General features: G+C 44.5%; 1 pseudogene; it reads right to left on the bottom strand.

Annotated features, from left to right (window-relative positions):
- Positions 1-477: 477 nt before the first annotated feature.
- Positions 478-595, bottom strand: LOC126476190 (5S ribosomal RNA; annotated as a pseudogene).
- Between the last annotated feature and the right edge of the window lie 14,991 nt (positions 596-15,586).

The following is a 15,586-nucleotide window of genomic DNA, read 5'->3' as shown; positions in this document are numbered from 1 at the left end:
TACTTGATATGAAGATAAATTTTTCACAGCTTCTTAAATACGCAGATTATTTCTTACAAATAGTAAAATGAGTAATATTCCGCTGTTAATCATGCTATTTCTTAAAAACTCTTATTGCCGTTCCGAAATCGAATCGGTAAGTTCATCAGGTCGTAGTTCACGCTTATAATTTTATTTTTGTGTTTGTTTCTTGTGTTCGGCACAAATGAAACGAAATTGTAAACATGAACAGTCACCGCTGTCTTATGGTGAACTATAACCAAACTAAACTGCCCCCGAACAGGCCATGAAAGACCAAAAGTACCGACCGGCTGCCGTGTCATCCTCAGACCATAGGCGTCACTGGATGCGGATATGGAGGGGCACGTGGTCAGCACACCGCTCTCCCGGCCGTATGTCAGTTTCCGAGACCGGAGCCGCTACTTCTCAATCGAGTAGCTCCTCAGTTTGCCTCACAAGGGCTGATTGCATCCCGCTTGCCAACAGCGCTCGGTAAACCCGATGGTCACCTATCCAAGTGCTAGCCCAGCCCGACAGCGCTTAACTGCGGTTATCTGACGGGAACCGGTGTTACCACAGCGGCAAGGCCGTTGGCCTTATGGTGAACTAGTTGGTCCGAATCCAGTGCCAGCTCTACAGATGATCGTAGTTCAGATTTTTCATGATTGCGTAAAGCACCGGGCTGGCTCGTTTTGAGGACACGCCGTTCCACAAAGCAAGACCTCAGTTTTTCTTGTCTGAAATATCGCGTGCTATTGGAGCTGTCGTGCAAAAGTTGAGGTCATTTATGTAGTCGTAGTGCTTCTGTCCATATTTAATACTAGTTCCATTGATGATTTATTCAGCGACTAAGACAAGAGGTACAAGTTACGCAACGATCAAAGGAGTGCAGCCTTGTCCTGGTCTCCCACGTAGCATGCGAAGTACGAACAGTCGGAGCTGTTAGTCATCTAAGCAACCAGTTAATAACCGTAGCAAAATAAACGGCGGAGTTTACGCACACGTATTGATTCGCAGGCACGTCATTTTGCACTTGCTACACACAATTTAAACAGACTGGAAGTTCTGTTGAGGACAGAAGAGGGTGGGCTTCCGCCAACGTAATCACCAATGATCAGTTTTTGCTAGAGGGGAAACACCAGTCCACCATACTGGGATCTGAAAAGCATATTCAAAAAGAACAACATGGATGCTTGCCAATTACAGGTGCTGATAGTTTCCTTTTCCCAACAAACGCTTCACCACTAGAATAAATCTGGGTTTTTCGCTGTATTTATCTTGATTCTTAGAGATGAATTAATAGACAACTGGTTTCATTAAATACGGTATACAGGAGTTGGTTTTAACTTGCGGCAACTAAATATCTCGAAAACGAGAAAAAGTTCTAGGTGAAAAGTTAATGTCACTAAAGCTGACATCGATCTACGCTCTAACTGGCCACTTTCTAAAACCCCTTCTTGTATGGGTGGCATCAGCATAGTAATTTCAAATGGGGAACCACCACTTTTTACAGATGTCTCGTTCACTGATATCAAATTTTCACCTAGAATAGTTTTTTTCGTGCGATGGGACATTCTCGACATATTTAGCTGTCTCAAATAAATAAACACCCTGTATCGGGAGTTCCAAAAACTTTCATCCGGTTTCTCGAGGTAACTTACGCATAGGACTACAAAACGTTTAGTTTCAAAGGAACTATTCGATTTTACGAGGTTACATCTTTTACATTCATGCATGCATATACACATACAACCTTGGGGTACTTTTTCCTATTATGTAAGAGCTAAAACTTTCATTTACCTTTCACGTATGTTCAATGTTTCCTCCACCTGGAACAAGTCAAACATCCAGACAATAGGCAACCTCATTCCGTATTTTTGTAAGCATGTGTGGAGTTACTGCATTCATTGCTATTGATATGTGGTTTCTCTGTTCATCCGGAGATGTCGGAAGGAGAGGCATATAGACGTCTTTCACAAACTTTGGAATAGTGTACACCTCATTCGGCTGATCCTTTGTTGACGCAGTTCATTGTTAGTAAGTGCTCCAACACGAAGGTACCAGAGAGGCGATTATATACACTACAGGAATTAATTGGTCGAGGTGTTCTTGCGATTACGGGGTGGACAGATCTCAAACATATCCAGATACATGATCCCGAAAGCACCTCTCCCGCGAAAGACAACGAACAAGAAATCTTTTCTCGGGAAACAACGCATGAAGCTCTGGAGAATATCTCTCGTGCTGAACTATGGTATGTGGTGGCTATATTCCCCACATTCTTACATTTAGGTGTTTCACTTGGCCACCTAATAGAACGTGGCCTTGTCACTGAACGCTAAACGTGAAGGGAAATTGTGATCTTTCTACTCCACAAGAATGAATTCATAAAACTCTACACGTCGTTGTTTACGGCCATCATCAAGGATGTACATACGCAGGCTTGAAGCGACGAATGAAAATGTGTACGAAGCCCGTGACTCAAGCCCGGGTTCCTGCTCACTAGGCAGATAATCTAAACATTACGCTAACGTGGCACAGTAGCTTTGCACAACTGCATGGACTTCTAGAACGCCTCCCTCCTGAATGAGGATGTGGATTGAGGAGAGAGCGTCGTAGGAGAGTCTGTGTAACTAGGCAAAGTGAATGTGGCAGGGTGGCAAGCATCTACCTCTTGATCAAGAGACCCAAGTTTCTTACCCAGACCTTGGTAAAAATTTTCATAGTTTTCAGTCTGCACACATAGACCACAGCTGTTTGAGACTTGAAAATATCTCTACAAACATATAGTTTCGTCATGAAGGAGATATAGCAGTTGCCCCCTTTATGGCTTGCAACACTAACTTCCCCGTAGAACGCGCCTGACGCACACCTGTGTAATGGCTAACATTCCCATTTTGCTGTGAATAGAGTTATGTGAACTAGGATCAAGAGTCTGTTAGCGTGCGTTCTGTCTTGAACTAGCACGGAGGAACGATCGCGGGTTTCCCTTCGTGTAAACAACAAGTATTTTCACTCAAGCGCCAAAGAATCTGGTTTAGGCATGCGTATTCAGATACAGAGATACGTAAAGAAGCAGAATACGGCGCTAGGTTCGGCAACGCCTATATAAAACAACACCTGTCTGGCGCAGTTGTTAGATCGGCTACTGCTGCTACTATGGTCAGTTACAAGATGTAAGTGACTGAACATGGTGTTACAGTCGGCGCACCAGCGATGGGCCACAGCATCGGATTTTCCCGTACGACCATTTCACTGGAATCCGGTAAGACATCAAAATTCCAACATCGCTGCGGCCGGAAAAAGATCCTGCAAGAACGGGACCAACGACGACTGAAGAGAATCGTTCAACAGAAGTGCAACGCTTCCGCAAATTGCTGCAGATATCAATGCTGTGACATCAAGAAGTGTCCGCGTGCGAACCATTCAACGAAACATCATCGATGTGGGCTTTTGGAGCGGAAGGCCCACTGGTGTACCCTTGATGACTACACGACACAAAGCTTTACGCCTCGCCTGGGCCCGTCAACACCGACATTGGACTGTTGACCACTGGAAACATGTTGCCTGGTCGGGCGAGTCTCATTTCAAATTGTTTCGAGCAGATGGACGTGCACGGCTATGTGAGAACCTCGTGAATCCATGGACCGTGCATGTCTGCAGGGGATGTTCAACATGGTGGAGGTTCTGTAATGGTGTGGGGCGTGTGCAGTTGGAGTGATATGGGATCCTGGTACGTCTGGATACGACTCCGACGGGTGACACGTACGTAAGCACCCCGTCTGATCATCTGCACCCGTTCGTTTCCATTGTGCATTCCGACGGACTTGGGCAATTCCAGCAGGACAATGCGACACCCCAGACGTCAAGAATTGCTACACAGTGGCCCCAGGAACACTCTTCTGAGTTTAAACACCCCAGACATGAACATTACAGAGCATATCTGGGATGCCTTGCGACTTACTGTTCAGAAGAGATGTCCACACCCTCGTATTCTTATGAATTTATGAATAGTGCTGCAGTATTCATGGTGTCAATTTGCTCCAGCACTACTTCAGACATTAGTCGAGCCCGCGCCATGTCTTCTTGCTGCAGTTCTTCGTGCTCCCCGGGATCGTAAACGATGTTAGGCAGGTGTACCAGTTTCTTTGACTCCTCGGTGTAGAACCTATTGGGCCCGTCGTCGAAATGTTTGAGCTGTGGGGGTGTAGAGACGTACTGTGGAGGAAAATCGTGGCACGTATTAAGAGATGATTTTCACGTGACGAAACGGAGAACGAGAACCTCTTTTATTGTTATCGACTCGTGCTGCACTGGGTAACGAACGGACGAGTGAGTCGGCTGCAGGTGACTCGCATACGAATGGACAAATTGCAGTCGCGTACAAGGTAAGCATTTAACTCTCATGCATCAGTTAAAACTGACCCCAATTTCCTGTATTCGTTGATGTGGTGGTATAATGTTGTGACATCACGTTAGCCTTTTTAAGACCCTTACGTTTGGCTGTTGGCTGGTGTAACAGACGTGGGTCAGCTATTATAGACTTCGCCGCTGCGGCGCCAAGCTCAGATGTTACGACTGCAAGTCAAGAGAGTATTGGTGCTGAGTCACATCCGTTATGGAAAGTTACTGGCCTGCACAACTGGTTGATTGCCTCTGGCTTGTACGAGGCAGTGGGGAGTGGCGTGGTAGCTGCTCCAGCAACGAACGAGTGCCATGTATCTTCTCCTGGCCCACCCTCGTAAAACGTTATTGATGGCCTCAGTGCAGACACGGACAGCCCGCAGCGCGTTGTATCGGCCGTAAGCAGCGCGAGCACTCGCTGCTCTGGCCGCAGCCCAGCCTGGCCTAGGCTAGCGCGGCCTAGAGCGGCCGCCGCCCACCGCCTAGAGCCGTTCGCCTGCCTACGCAGCCTGCCGTGTCCTGCTGCTGATATGTGGCGGCCGTAACGAGCCGGTTCACAGCTGAGCAGGTCAAACAAGGCGGCCGACGGCGGAGCTAGGCCGAGCTAGGCCGAGCTAGGCTCTCACTACTGAAACCCCTCAGCGACGGACTCGTAAGACCAAACGTGCAGTTCCAGAAATGCTCATCTGTCACTCTGCAGGAGGGTGTGCGCTCTTTCGATACTCCCCGGCAGATTAAAAGTGTTTGCCGGGTAGGAAGACGAACGGACAATCTTCTCACCGACTCAGCTACTTCTTTCATTCTTCTTTAATTTTCACCCTCGATGGACAAGCTTATATTTGTTTTAGACAGTTGATCACGAAAGTAATGGAGCATTTCCTCTCTTGGTAAAACCTCTTGAAAAGTAAAATATTCTTGGAGTTCTGGTTCGTCAAACGCAACTAAATGGGAGGCTGTTACTATAGTGGCATGTGCGTTTCGCTTCTTTGTACACTACTGGCCATTAAAATTGCTACACCACGAAGATGACGTGCTACAGACGCGAAATGTAACCGACAGGAAGAAGATGCTGTGATGTGCAAATGATTAGCTTTTCAGAGCATTCACACAAGGTTGGCGCTGGTGGCGACACCTACAACGTGCTGACATGAGGAAAGTTTCCAACCGATTTCTCATACACAAACGGCAGTTGACCGGCGTTGCCTCGTGAAACGTTGTTGTGATGCCTCGTGTAAGGAGAAATGCCTACTATCACGTTTCTGACTTTGATAAAGGTCGGATTGTAGCCTATGGCGATTGCGGTCTATCGTATCGCGACATTGCTGCTCGCGTTGGTGGAGATCCAGTGACTGTTAGCAGAATATGGAATCTGTGGGTTCAGGAGGGTAATACGGAACGCCGTGCTGGATACCAACGGCCTCGTATCACCAGCAGTCGAGATGACAGGCACCTTATCCGCATGGCTGTAACGGATCGTGCAGCCACGTCTCGATCCCTGAGTCAACAGATGGGGACGTTTGCAAGACAACAACCATCTGCACGAACAGTTCGACGACGTTTGCAGCAGCATGGACGATCAGCTCGGAGACCATGGCTGCGGTTACCCTTGACGCTGCAACACAGACAGGAGCGCCTGCGATGGTGTACTCAACGACGAACTTTGGTGCACGAATGGCAAAACGTCATGTTTTCGGATGAATCCAGCTTCATTTTACAGCATTATGATGGTCGCATCCGTGTTTGAGCGCACATTGGAAGCGTGTATTCGTCATCGCCATACTGGCGTATGACCCAGTGTGATGGTATGGGGTGCCATTGGTTACACGTCACAGTCACCTCTTGTTGGCATTGACGGCACTTTCAACAGTGGACGTTACATTTCAAATGTGTTACGACCCGTCGCTCTACCCTTCATTCGACCCATGCGAAACCCTACATTTCCGCAGGATAATGCACGACCGCATGTTGCAGGTCCTGTACGGGCCTTTCTGGATACAGAAAATGTTCGACTGCTGCCCTGGCCGGCACGCTCACCAGATCTCTTACCAACTGAAAACGTCTGGTGAATGGTGGCCGAGCAACTGGCTCGTCACAATTCGCCAGTCACTACTCTTGATGAACTGTGGTATCGTGTTGACGGTGCATGGACAGCTGTACCTGTACACGACATCCAAGCTCTGTTTGACTCAATGGCCAGGCGTATCGAGGCCGTTATTACGGCCAGAGGTGGTTGTTCTGGGTACTGATTTCTCAGGATCTATGCACCCAAATTGCGTGAAAATGTAATCACATGTTAGTTCTAGTTTAATATATTTGTCCAATGAATACCCGTTTATCATCTGCATTTCTTCTTGGTGTAGCAATTTTAATGGCCAGTGGTGTATTTGTGAAGCAACTTCAGTGTCCTATAAAATTTGCTTGTTTTTATATGTAATAATAGCTTTATATAATAATATTTACAGATTTGTTACAACATTACAGTTTATTCGTTGTTCTCTTCGTGTTAGGTGATAAATAACTTTTTTCAGAACGTATTTCGTGAGATTAAAGATTCCTGCTTACGATTTGTGGTATTTGTGGTGGATACGCGCAGCGCTGGAGTTGTACTTAGTTGGTCTGCGCACCTGGGATGTCCGATTTTTAGCATTTTTAGGGTTCATTTCGTCTTGAAACCTCATTTTCAGTGTTCACTGTGTTTTGGTTTGATCTGTTTCGCGTGTGTATCAACAGTCGCTCTGTGTGTTTCTGTCGCCTTTTGTTTCTGTTCTAGAGTCTGTATGTAGTGTAATATTCTTTTGTTCATGAGTGTGTGTCTCTGTGAATGGACTTCTTTATTTTTTTCTTTTTTAATTGGGTGGGCCGGACGTGTTTCCAAGAATACAGAAGCATCTAATGAACGATGGAGAACATAAAACATGATTCTTGCAGGTTTGCATCTTTTCCTTAAAATAAAACAAAATTACAGTGCTTCACAGAAAATAAATTTGAGATATCGTGCGAAGCATATAAAAGTGTAAGGGAAAGAATGCATAAAAATAAATGTCTACCTATCTACTTGTTTTTCTCCCCTTATATCAAGAATTGTTTTGTTCGGAACTAAGACATCTTCCCAAAATAAAGAAACTGACATAAAGTTCTTATCTAATCTTGAAGTCTTCTTCTCTAAATAAAATTAATTTTTATTCTTCACATTGGCAGGCTGTAAGAAATTATAGAGTTAATCATAATTCGTAGTATGTTGCCATATTTGTCTGCGTATTTCTTTTTCACTATTATTTTTTCACTATCCAGATTTGAGATACGCGCAGTAATCGTAGAATGTAGCTTTGTGCTTCTTTAGTATGTAACTCAGTTTATGGCTAGTAATCCATGTTACTGTGTTGCTCTTCATTCGTGGATACCTCAAGCTCACAGAATGAAGAAGATCCTTTACGCTGATGCAATTTGGAGTTGTTCGATCTATAATCGTTGTTTTGTGGAGCGCATACCTAAAGACTGCTAATGCATTGCCACATAAAGATCTATGGATGAATCTATCCACCTGACCGCATACCACATACTCCGTTAATTTCTCGTTTATTGGTATTTTGTCGTTGAGAACGAGATACCATGGCGATCTTGACTTAAGGAGACATGTTGCTGGTATGGAAGTTCCTTCTAATAATGTTCCATTTGAAATCCGATATGTCCGTTTCCTTATGTCGGTTTGTGTCATCAAAAAAATGGTTCAAATGGCTCTGATCACTATGGGACTTAACTTCTGAGGTCATCAGTCCCCTAGAACTTATAACCACTTAAACCCAACCAACCTAAGGACATCACACATATCCATGCCTGAGGCAGGATTCGAACCTGCGACCATAGCGGTCGCGCGCTTCCAGACTGTAGCGCCTAGAATCACTCGACCACTACGGTCGGCGACAACATCTCATTGTTGAGGAAGTCGGACTGAATGTTAATCATCTCCAGATTCGGTATACTCAATTTCTGGCGTGCTTCCTGATCTCTGGGTAATAATTATAGCGCCACCAGGAGCTTGTAGGGATGGAAATGAATATTCAGATACGACGTCCGTCGCAGACTGCTGGACGAGGTGCTATAACTTGCTAATGCCAACGACCTAATAGCACCCGACCTTTGCTAACGCCAACGAACTGATAGAACCTGACTTCGCTGGAAAGCACCTGTTATTGTTGCAATGTTGTCCGGAGTTGCGACTTATTCGTTCCAGATGCTGTTGCTCTGAAGTTATGAACACATCCTTGTTGTCTACGGCCTATCTCAAAAAGTTGTTGAAACAAGCACTGTCTTCGTGCGACACGATGTTCGTTTGACCAACGATTCATACTGACTGGTAATACTTTGAACCGTAACCTTCATTTTAGTTCATCTCTGTAGGCAGTGTAAAATTAATGACACGTGGTAAAAGGTAGAAAATTGTATATGAATGCCACTCAAATGCTGTCCACAGGAAAATGACTTGTTGTTCTCTATGGCAGCTGATAAAGGGTGAACCCTTCTGAAGGATGAACCCCATCTCCAGGTCTAATTTTAGGAGGTTATACAGCAATATTTCGGTATAAGGCGCACTACGTCATCGGTGACTCGTTGTAATCATGTAGCTATGATTTATTCGGTTTGCCATCCCAGTGACCTCTGTAGCTTAAGAACAAGTAAAAACGTCTGTGGTATGCAATCACCAGAACGTACAACGCAAAACGCAGAGGAATGCAACAGCCCTCACACGAATCACGGACGTTTTCATAACAGTGTATTCCATCTGCTATGACAGTATGTAGTACACTACGGATCAAATGTAGAACTATTCCCTTACAGATATTCTTCAGTGTCGACCACCTTGATCAAGGCAGACCGTACAGCGACGCAATATCGACTGTCTTTGCAGGTTAGGGAATCCCCGGGGTTTGGCGTCCGAATTCCACGGCATTCAGTGAACCCTTCCATGACGGCCATCTCTTCATTAGCAAACGTATCCACACTGCTGTGTGTCACAGTTATTACTTGACCTCAGTATCATTGCAGCTGGAAATGAGGGCGCTTCAGTCGACTTATCCAGATATTTCGCGAGGACACGCTGACACCCTTGATAGTATATGCACAACTGTCTCGAAATCATACACCGTGCGATGCGTTCTCGTTAGCCACCACTGTACTCCTTCAGTGCGACATCACCGCGTGTTTCCGATAAAGGCCACATCAGACCAAATACAATAATATCGTGATCTTTTAATAACGTACAACTAACGCTACCGGAAAAACAAACCAGAGACAGAACTAAGGAATACTGAATGCAGTTTTGAGGGCGAAGGGTCAAGTGGGCGTTACTGTCATCAACAGCAAGTACCGTGTGAGTGAGTGGAACACGTTTGCTTCCAAACAAGACACACAGCCAATGTCGCCGACCTTTATGTTGTTGTGCACACATTTTAAATGTAACACATACTTAAGTAAGGATAAAAAATCTAACGTAATGCAACGACTGTGTAACGAGCCACGGGTTCCGATTACCAAAGTACTCGGTGGACTTAGGGTTAACGCTGTGAAAAGTACTCGTTGCTGTGGCTCCAAGGTTGTGTCCTACTAGTTGAACGGCAGAGTATTCCATGTCCTGCCTAACGTATTCGCCAGCCGGTACAAACAACCTAGAGCGAAAATTGTGTAACTGGTTTACCTTATTTGCATTTGAAAGTGAAAGTCCCGATACAAAAACTATATATCTGCACTTTGAATTACGTTAATAGCGTCGTTCGTTAGCCCAGGTGTATGATCAGTGACTGGAATTAAAATACGGACCTGCTCGCATAGTTCAACTTCAAGTGCTCTAGTTTGTGAGGTAGGGACATGAACACGTTTCGCATCGGATTAAAGAGAATTTGTCTGCTACACGGACCACCCACAGTCTCGTTTTAAGCCGTTTTTTACGCAAATATAGGCCAATGCAATACTGATTCGTCTACCTACGCCTCGTAAATACGTCACGCAAACACTTATAATACAATATTAACCGAATTGCGTTTATATGATTCACATACATAGCATTCGCTTGACTAACAGATGATTGTGGCGATAATAAACGCTTCTGACCGCATACAAAAAATAAAAATAGTGTCGTATCATGAGTGAGATATTTCTCATCGTTAGCGGACGTTCCCATTGTTCGAATAAACACAGAACGGAACAAACAAGAAAGGAGCTGATTGTACTTAAACTTGTAATCACTAATGTACGAACAGGTGGCTGTTATTATTCTCCACTTTGAGATAACCACTCGACCTACTAAATCAGAAATTCAAAAAAGCAAATAGTTTGGTATTTGAAGACACTGCCCTTCAGTTTACACTTTGAATTCTCCAACTATGGCTGTTTCTGAGGTATAAATATTAACTTTGAGACACTCTCTGGAAAGAATAAGAGTCCAGTGTGTTACAGCAGTCCCATCGGTCTAGAGGCTCACTGAACTGGTTACCTTTGGAATTGGAATTCTTCTCTTTCTTTGCTGTTAGGTGATTGGGTTCTTCTAGTAGGTGACGTATGAACGTCATGGACACTTTAACTTACTCCAGACTTACCCCTGGTGCGAGCAGCAAATTGTCGCGATGTTGAATTCTTTGTAAATTCCTTCATAAAATCGTTTTTGCTTCACTCATGTACTTCATATAACCATTTACAATTAAATTTATTTCTCAGATGATGTTATAACTTCCGACATTACTTCAAGCCAATGGCCATGCCGCAGTGGTAACACCGGTTCCCGTCGTATCACCGAAGTTAAGCGCTGTGGCGCTGGGTTAGCACTTGGATGGGTGAGCATCCGGTCTGCCGAGCGCTGTTGGCAAGCGGGGTGCACTCAGCCCTTGTGAGGCAAACTGAGGAGCTACTTGACTTAGAAGTAGCGGCTCCGGTCTCCTAAACTGACATACGGCTGGGAGAGCGGTGTGCTGACCACATGACCCTCCATATCCGCATCCAATGACGTCTGTGGGTTGAGGATGACACGGCGGCCGGTCGGTACCGTTGGGCCATCCAAGACCTGTCCGGAAGTTTTTTGTTTAGATATTACTTCAAATTAGGTACATTAATGAAAACAGATAAACTTGCGAGCTCTAAACCGTGGAAGAGTGAGTAAATGTTTAGGACACCGCCTCTGAACGAAACATGTACTTCGTGACACTTGTATCATCTTCAACTGTTTAACGAATAAAGGGATAGCCTTTCTGCAAGTAGCGCATTTGGCCGTATAGAAAAGTTCACTGCATAAAAGTCTCATTGTCGTATAATAAGCAACATTTTATGACGAAGAGTTTGTATTTAAGAAGTACGATAGCTATCCGAAAATTTTGACGTTTTCAGTCACTTTGCTGGTGCCTTTCTCTGGCGGCCTGTAGATATACACTGATCAGCCAGTACATTTGACCACCAACCTACCATACATTTAAACCCGTCCAGGCGATAGCAGCGTCACCTGGTGAGAAATGACTGCTTGTCAGACACACACTCGTTGCATGCAGTTATCAGGGAGAGTTTTGTCCGTGTGTAGAACGGGCAAGGAGCGCGATCTCCTGAGTTTGACCGAGGGCAGGATGTGACACCCGGAGGCTCGGCACGAGCACTTTGGAAACGGCACGACTTGAAGGCAGTTCGAGGAGCGCTATGGTGAGTGTCTTCAACAGGTGGTGAAACCGAGGTGATACCACGTCCAGATGTGGGGTTGGGCACGCATGCACCAATGTCAACACCACGACGTCGGCACCTAAAACTGAAATGGGCCCTTGACCCTCGGCATTGGACGTTGGCGCATTGGCAGAGTACTGCATGGTCTGATGAATCCCGATACTTTCTTCACTATGCCAATGGGATGGCGTGAATCCGTCGTCTGCCAGGGGAAAGCTCCTTGACACCTCTACGTTGGGACGCAGACAATCTGGCAGCGGCTCCATTGTGCTCAGAGGAACATTCACATGATCACCTATGGGCGCAACGGAGCTCGTGCAAGGCACCACGACGGCCAAGGAGTCTCGTACACTGGTTGCAGACCACGTACACCCCTTCAAGACGACCATGTTTCCCGAAGGCAGTAGCATTTTTCAACAAGATAATGCGCCATGTCACAAGGCCAGGACTGATGGGGTTGTTCGAGTAACACAGTGGCGAATTCCCATTGATGTGCTGGGCCCCTAACCAGCCTGATCTGAACCCGATCGAACACATCTGGGATGTGATAGAACGTGGCGTCAGACACCATCGCCGCCCTCCCATGATTTTACAGGTGTCAGGCGACTTGTGTGTGCAGATGTGGTGCCATCTAACTCCAGCGACCTATTAAGGCCTCATTGCTTCCATGCCATTACGCGTCACCGCTGTTATCCATGCCATAGGTGGACGTGTCGGCTGTTAGGTAGGTGGTCGTAATGTTCCGGCTGATCACTGTACTTCCACACCGCTCATAAACCTCGCTTCACGTAACCCTTTCAAAGATTCTTATTACATCGATTTACATTTCTATACAAAACTACAATTCCATATTGCTCTGTCCGTAGAAAATGAGTTCAAACAACTTGTTAGCGAATATCAGATGGTTCAAATGGCTCTGAGCACTAAAAATCGGAGGTCATCAGCCCCCTAGACATAGAAATACGTAAACCTTACTAACCTAAGGACATCACACACGTCCATGCCCGAGGCAGGATTCGAACCTGTGACCGTAGCAGCAGCGCGGTTCCGGACTGAAGCGCCTAGAACCGCTCGGCCCCAGCGGCCGACTTGTTAGCGAAAACATTATGTAAATTGAAACATAACTGCACCAAGAATTAAATTTACATAACTTATTCTGAAATAACTCTTTCGATGTATCACGAAACTAAGTCGGAAAAAAGGAAAAATAAAGCACAGAAAAAGGAAAAAAAAAGAATCTGTATCGCCCTGTAGTGTTATCTTCACACTCTGTTTCATGCATTCCAAAAAATTTCTTCTGTGATCCTCCCACCTAGCGCATTGACCTCTTAACCCGCAGTAAATCTCATAGAGTGTTCCTCATGTGTTAATATGTTCTCCAAAGGTCTCCATTCTCTTTTATTTTCAGTACTGAAGCGAATGCAGGCTGTATGTAGTTTGGGACAGTAGAGGAAACCGACTCGAAGAAATGTTAAAACTGGAGAAAATGTGATGACCACAACGTATAATTATGTTTCTATACTAAAATGTGACTGTAATACATGAAATTCAATGGAATATAATTCATCTCGCGTACGAGGAAGAATGCTGCACGTATGTTTTCTATTAGCTTGTAGCTCCTTTTCTAGTAATCAGTGATTCGTTCAGCAAGTCTACGTCTAACAAGTTTCATCTTTTTGCATTACGAAATGGTTATAATTTTTAAGGTTTCTTTCATCTAAAATTAAAGAAAAAGGAGGGCTGCCGCCAGCATCAATGCTTGAAAGAACACCAACAATGGTTTACTTGACATAGTCCTATTTGAGGTGATACTCCGTTATCTTCCTCCGCCTTTTGAACTGACTAATCCAGTTAGCTATGGGGTAGTTCTATCTAGCAGGGTCTGTTTCAATTACTTATGTTTACTAATGTAAGAATTTTTATGGTCTATCATAGTTAGCTGTTACAGTTTTATCTGCTTCAACGTAATTTGAATACCGACTCAAATCTTATAAAACTCTTGGATTGTAAACTGCAAATTAACAGACATCATTTCTCGTAACATGGCACACCACTCACACACACCATTTTCGGAACTAAATGCCATGGGAACTATAAGATCGTTCGAAGATCGGTTCCTTTTGAAATGTGAGAATATTTGTTGCTGTCAGTCGCCATTTACTAACCTATGTTATCTTGCGCACGACGCTCTTCGGGAAACATGACGCATGTCAAGATTTTTTTATGTATTTATTACTACACACCACGTAGACATATCTGTCTGTAAGATGTTCCATCGTTCCTGTAACTTTTCTGCGACGCGTGTCTGCATTCCAATGCAGCTTGTGTCTCAGTTTTTTAAATGAAGTCACTGACATTCAAAGACAAGCACACGTGAAAATAAAGAAACAGCCGCTTTTGTTACGTAATGATGCAATGTATTCCGACTGAACAGGTTGCAAATGTCAACGAAGTACATGATTATAAATATCAGCTTTCTGCTTCGACTAATAAACGAGACTAAGCTCAGGAAGTGTCCTTCCGCAGGAAATTCTGCAGCCGATTGCGCGAAATTAAGCGACCTGCGTTTAGCTCGTAGTTCCCACACACATGTTCCTGTAAAAGTTTCGCTAGAGGGGCACTGTGAAGAAATAAAGACACAGGGAAGGATTAATGAGAAAGTTTCTCAAGTCTACACAAGTATGAAAGTTTGCATGGGACATTTCTGCAGGAAAAGTGAGAGGCTACATGTGTGAAGAGCTTCCTCCGTTTATTTTCGAGGATGAACAGACGTCTGGGAGAAATCTGTCTTCTCTCTCGGAAATTTGTTTGTCAGCTCCTTACGATGACCCTGGTCTAGGATTACATGACCAGAAACTTTGAAAACGTGATATACCTCAGAAGACGAAGGACCAGCGAAGGAACCAGTTACATAAATTTTAACCACCTGGGTGTTAATGGTATTAGAAACAATAGGTTAAAACAACAAAATAGCATAATTAAAAGTGTCCAAATGCATACACGCAGGGTAAAATTAGTAAAATGGTTTTCCATACATGTTAATAAGTTAGCTGGAAATACGAAAACTGTCATATTAAAAGACAGGATTAGGTTATCGTGGAGTCACTGCAACGATTTATTTATTTATTTATTTAGCGTATGGCTATACATGCAACATTAATACATCAAGTGTTAGACATTAAAATCTTATAACAATCATAAATATAATTTATGTTTATATTGGTCAGTTAAAAGGTTATATCGAGGTTTGAGATCCATTCTAGCGCCGATGGGGATGCCTCCAGGAAGTCGGACCAGTTCCCTGCATATGCTCGCAAGGAGCATTCACCATGGATGTGTTGGATCGTCTGTCTAGGGGCACCGCAGTCGCATTCTGGTGACATCGCTCTTCCCAATTTGTGTAGTGAATCCGCACACCGGTCATGTCCAGTACGTATTCGATTTAATGCGGACCATGTTTTCCGTGTTAGTTCCATTCCAGAGATGTTGC

The sequence above is a fragment of the Schistocerca serialis genome, chromosome 4 (genome assembly GCF_023864345.2).
Source record: "Schistocerca serialis cubense isolate TAMUIC-IGC-003099 chromosome 4, iqSchSeri2.2, whole genome shotgun sequence".
NCBI lineage: Eukaryota > Metazoa > Arthropoda > Insecta > Orthoptera > Acrididae > Schistocerca > Schistocerca serialis.
Note: the sequence above shows the minus strand (reverse complement) of the source record. Positions and strands in the feature narration are given on the sequence as shown.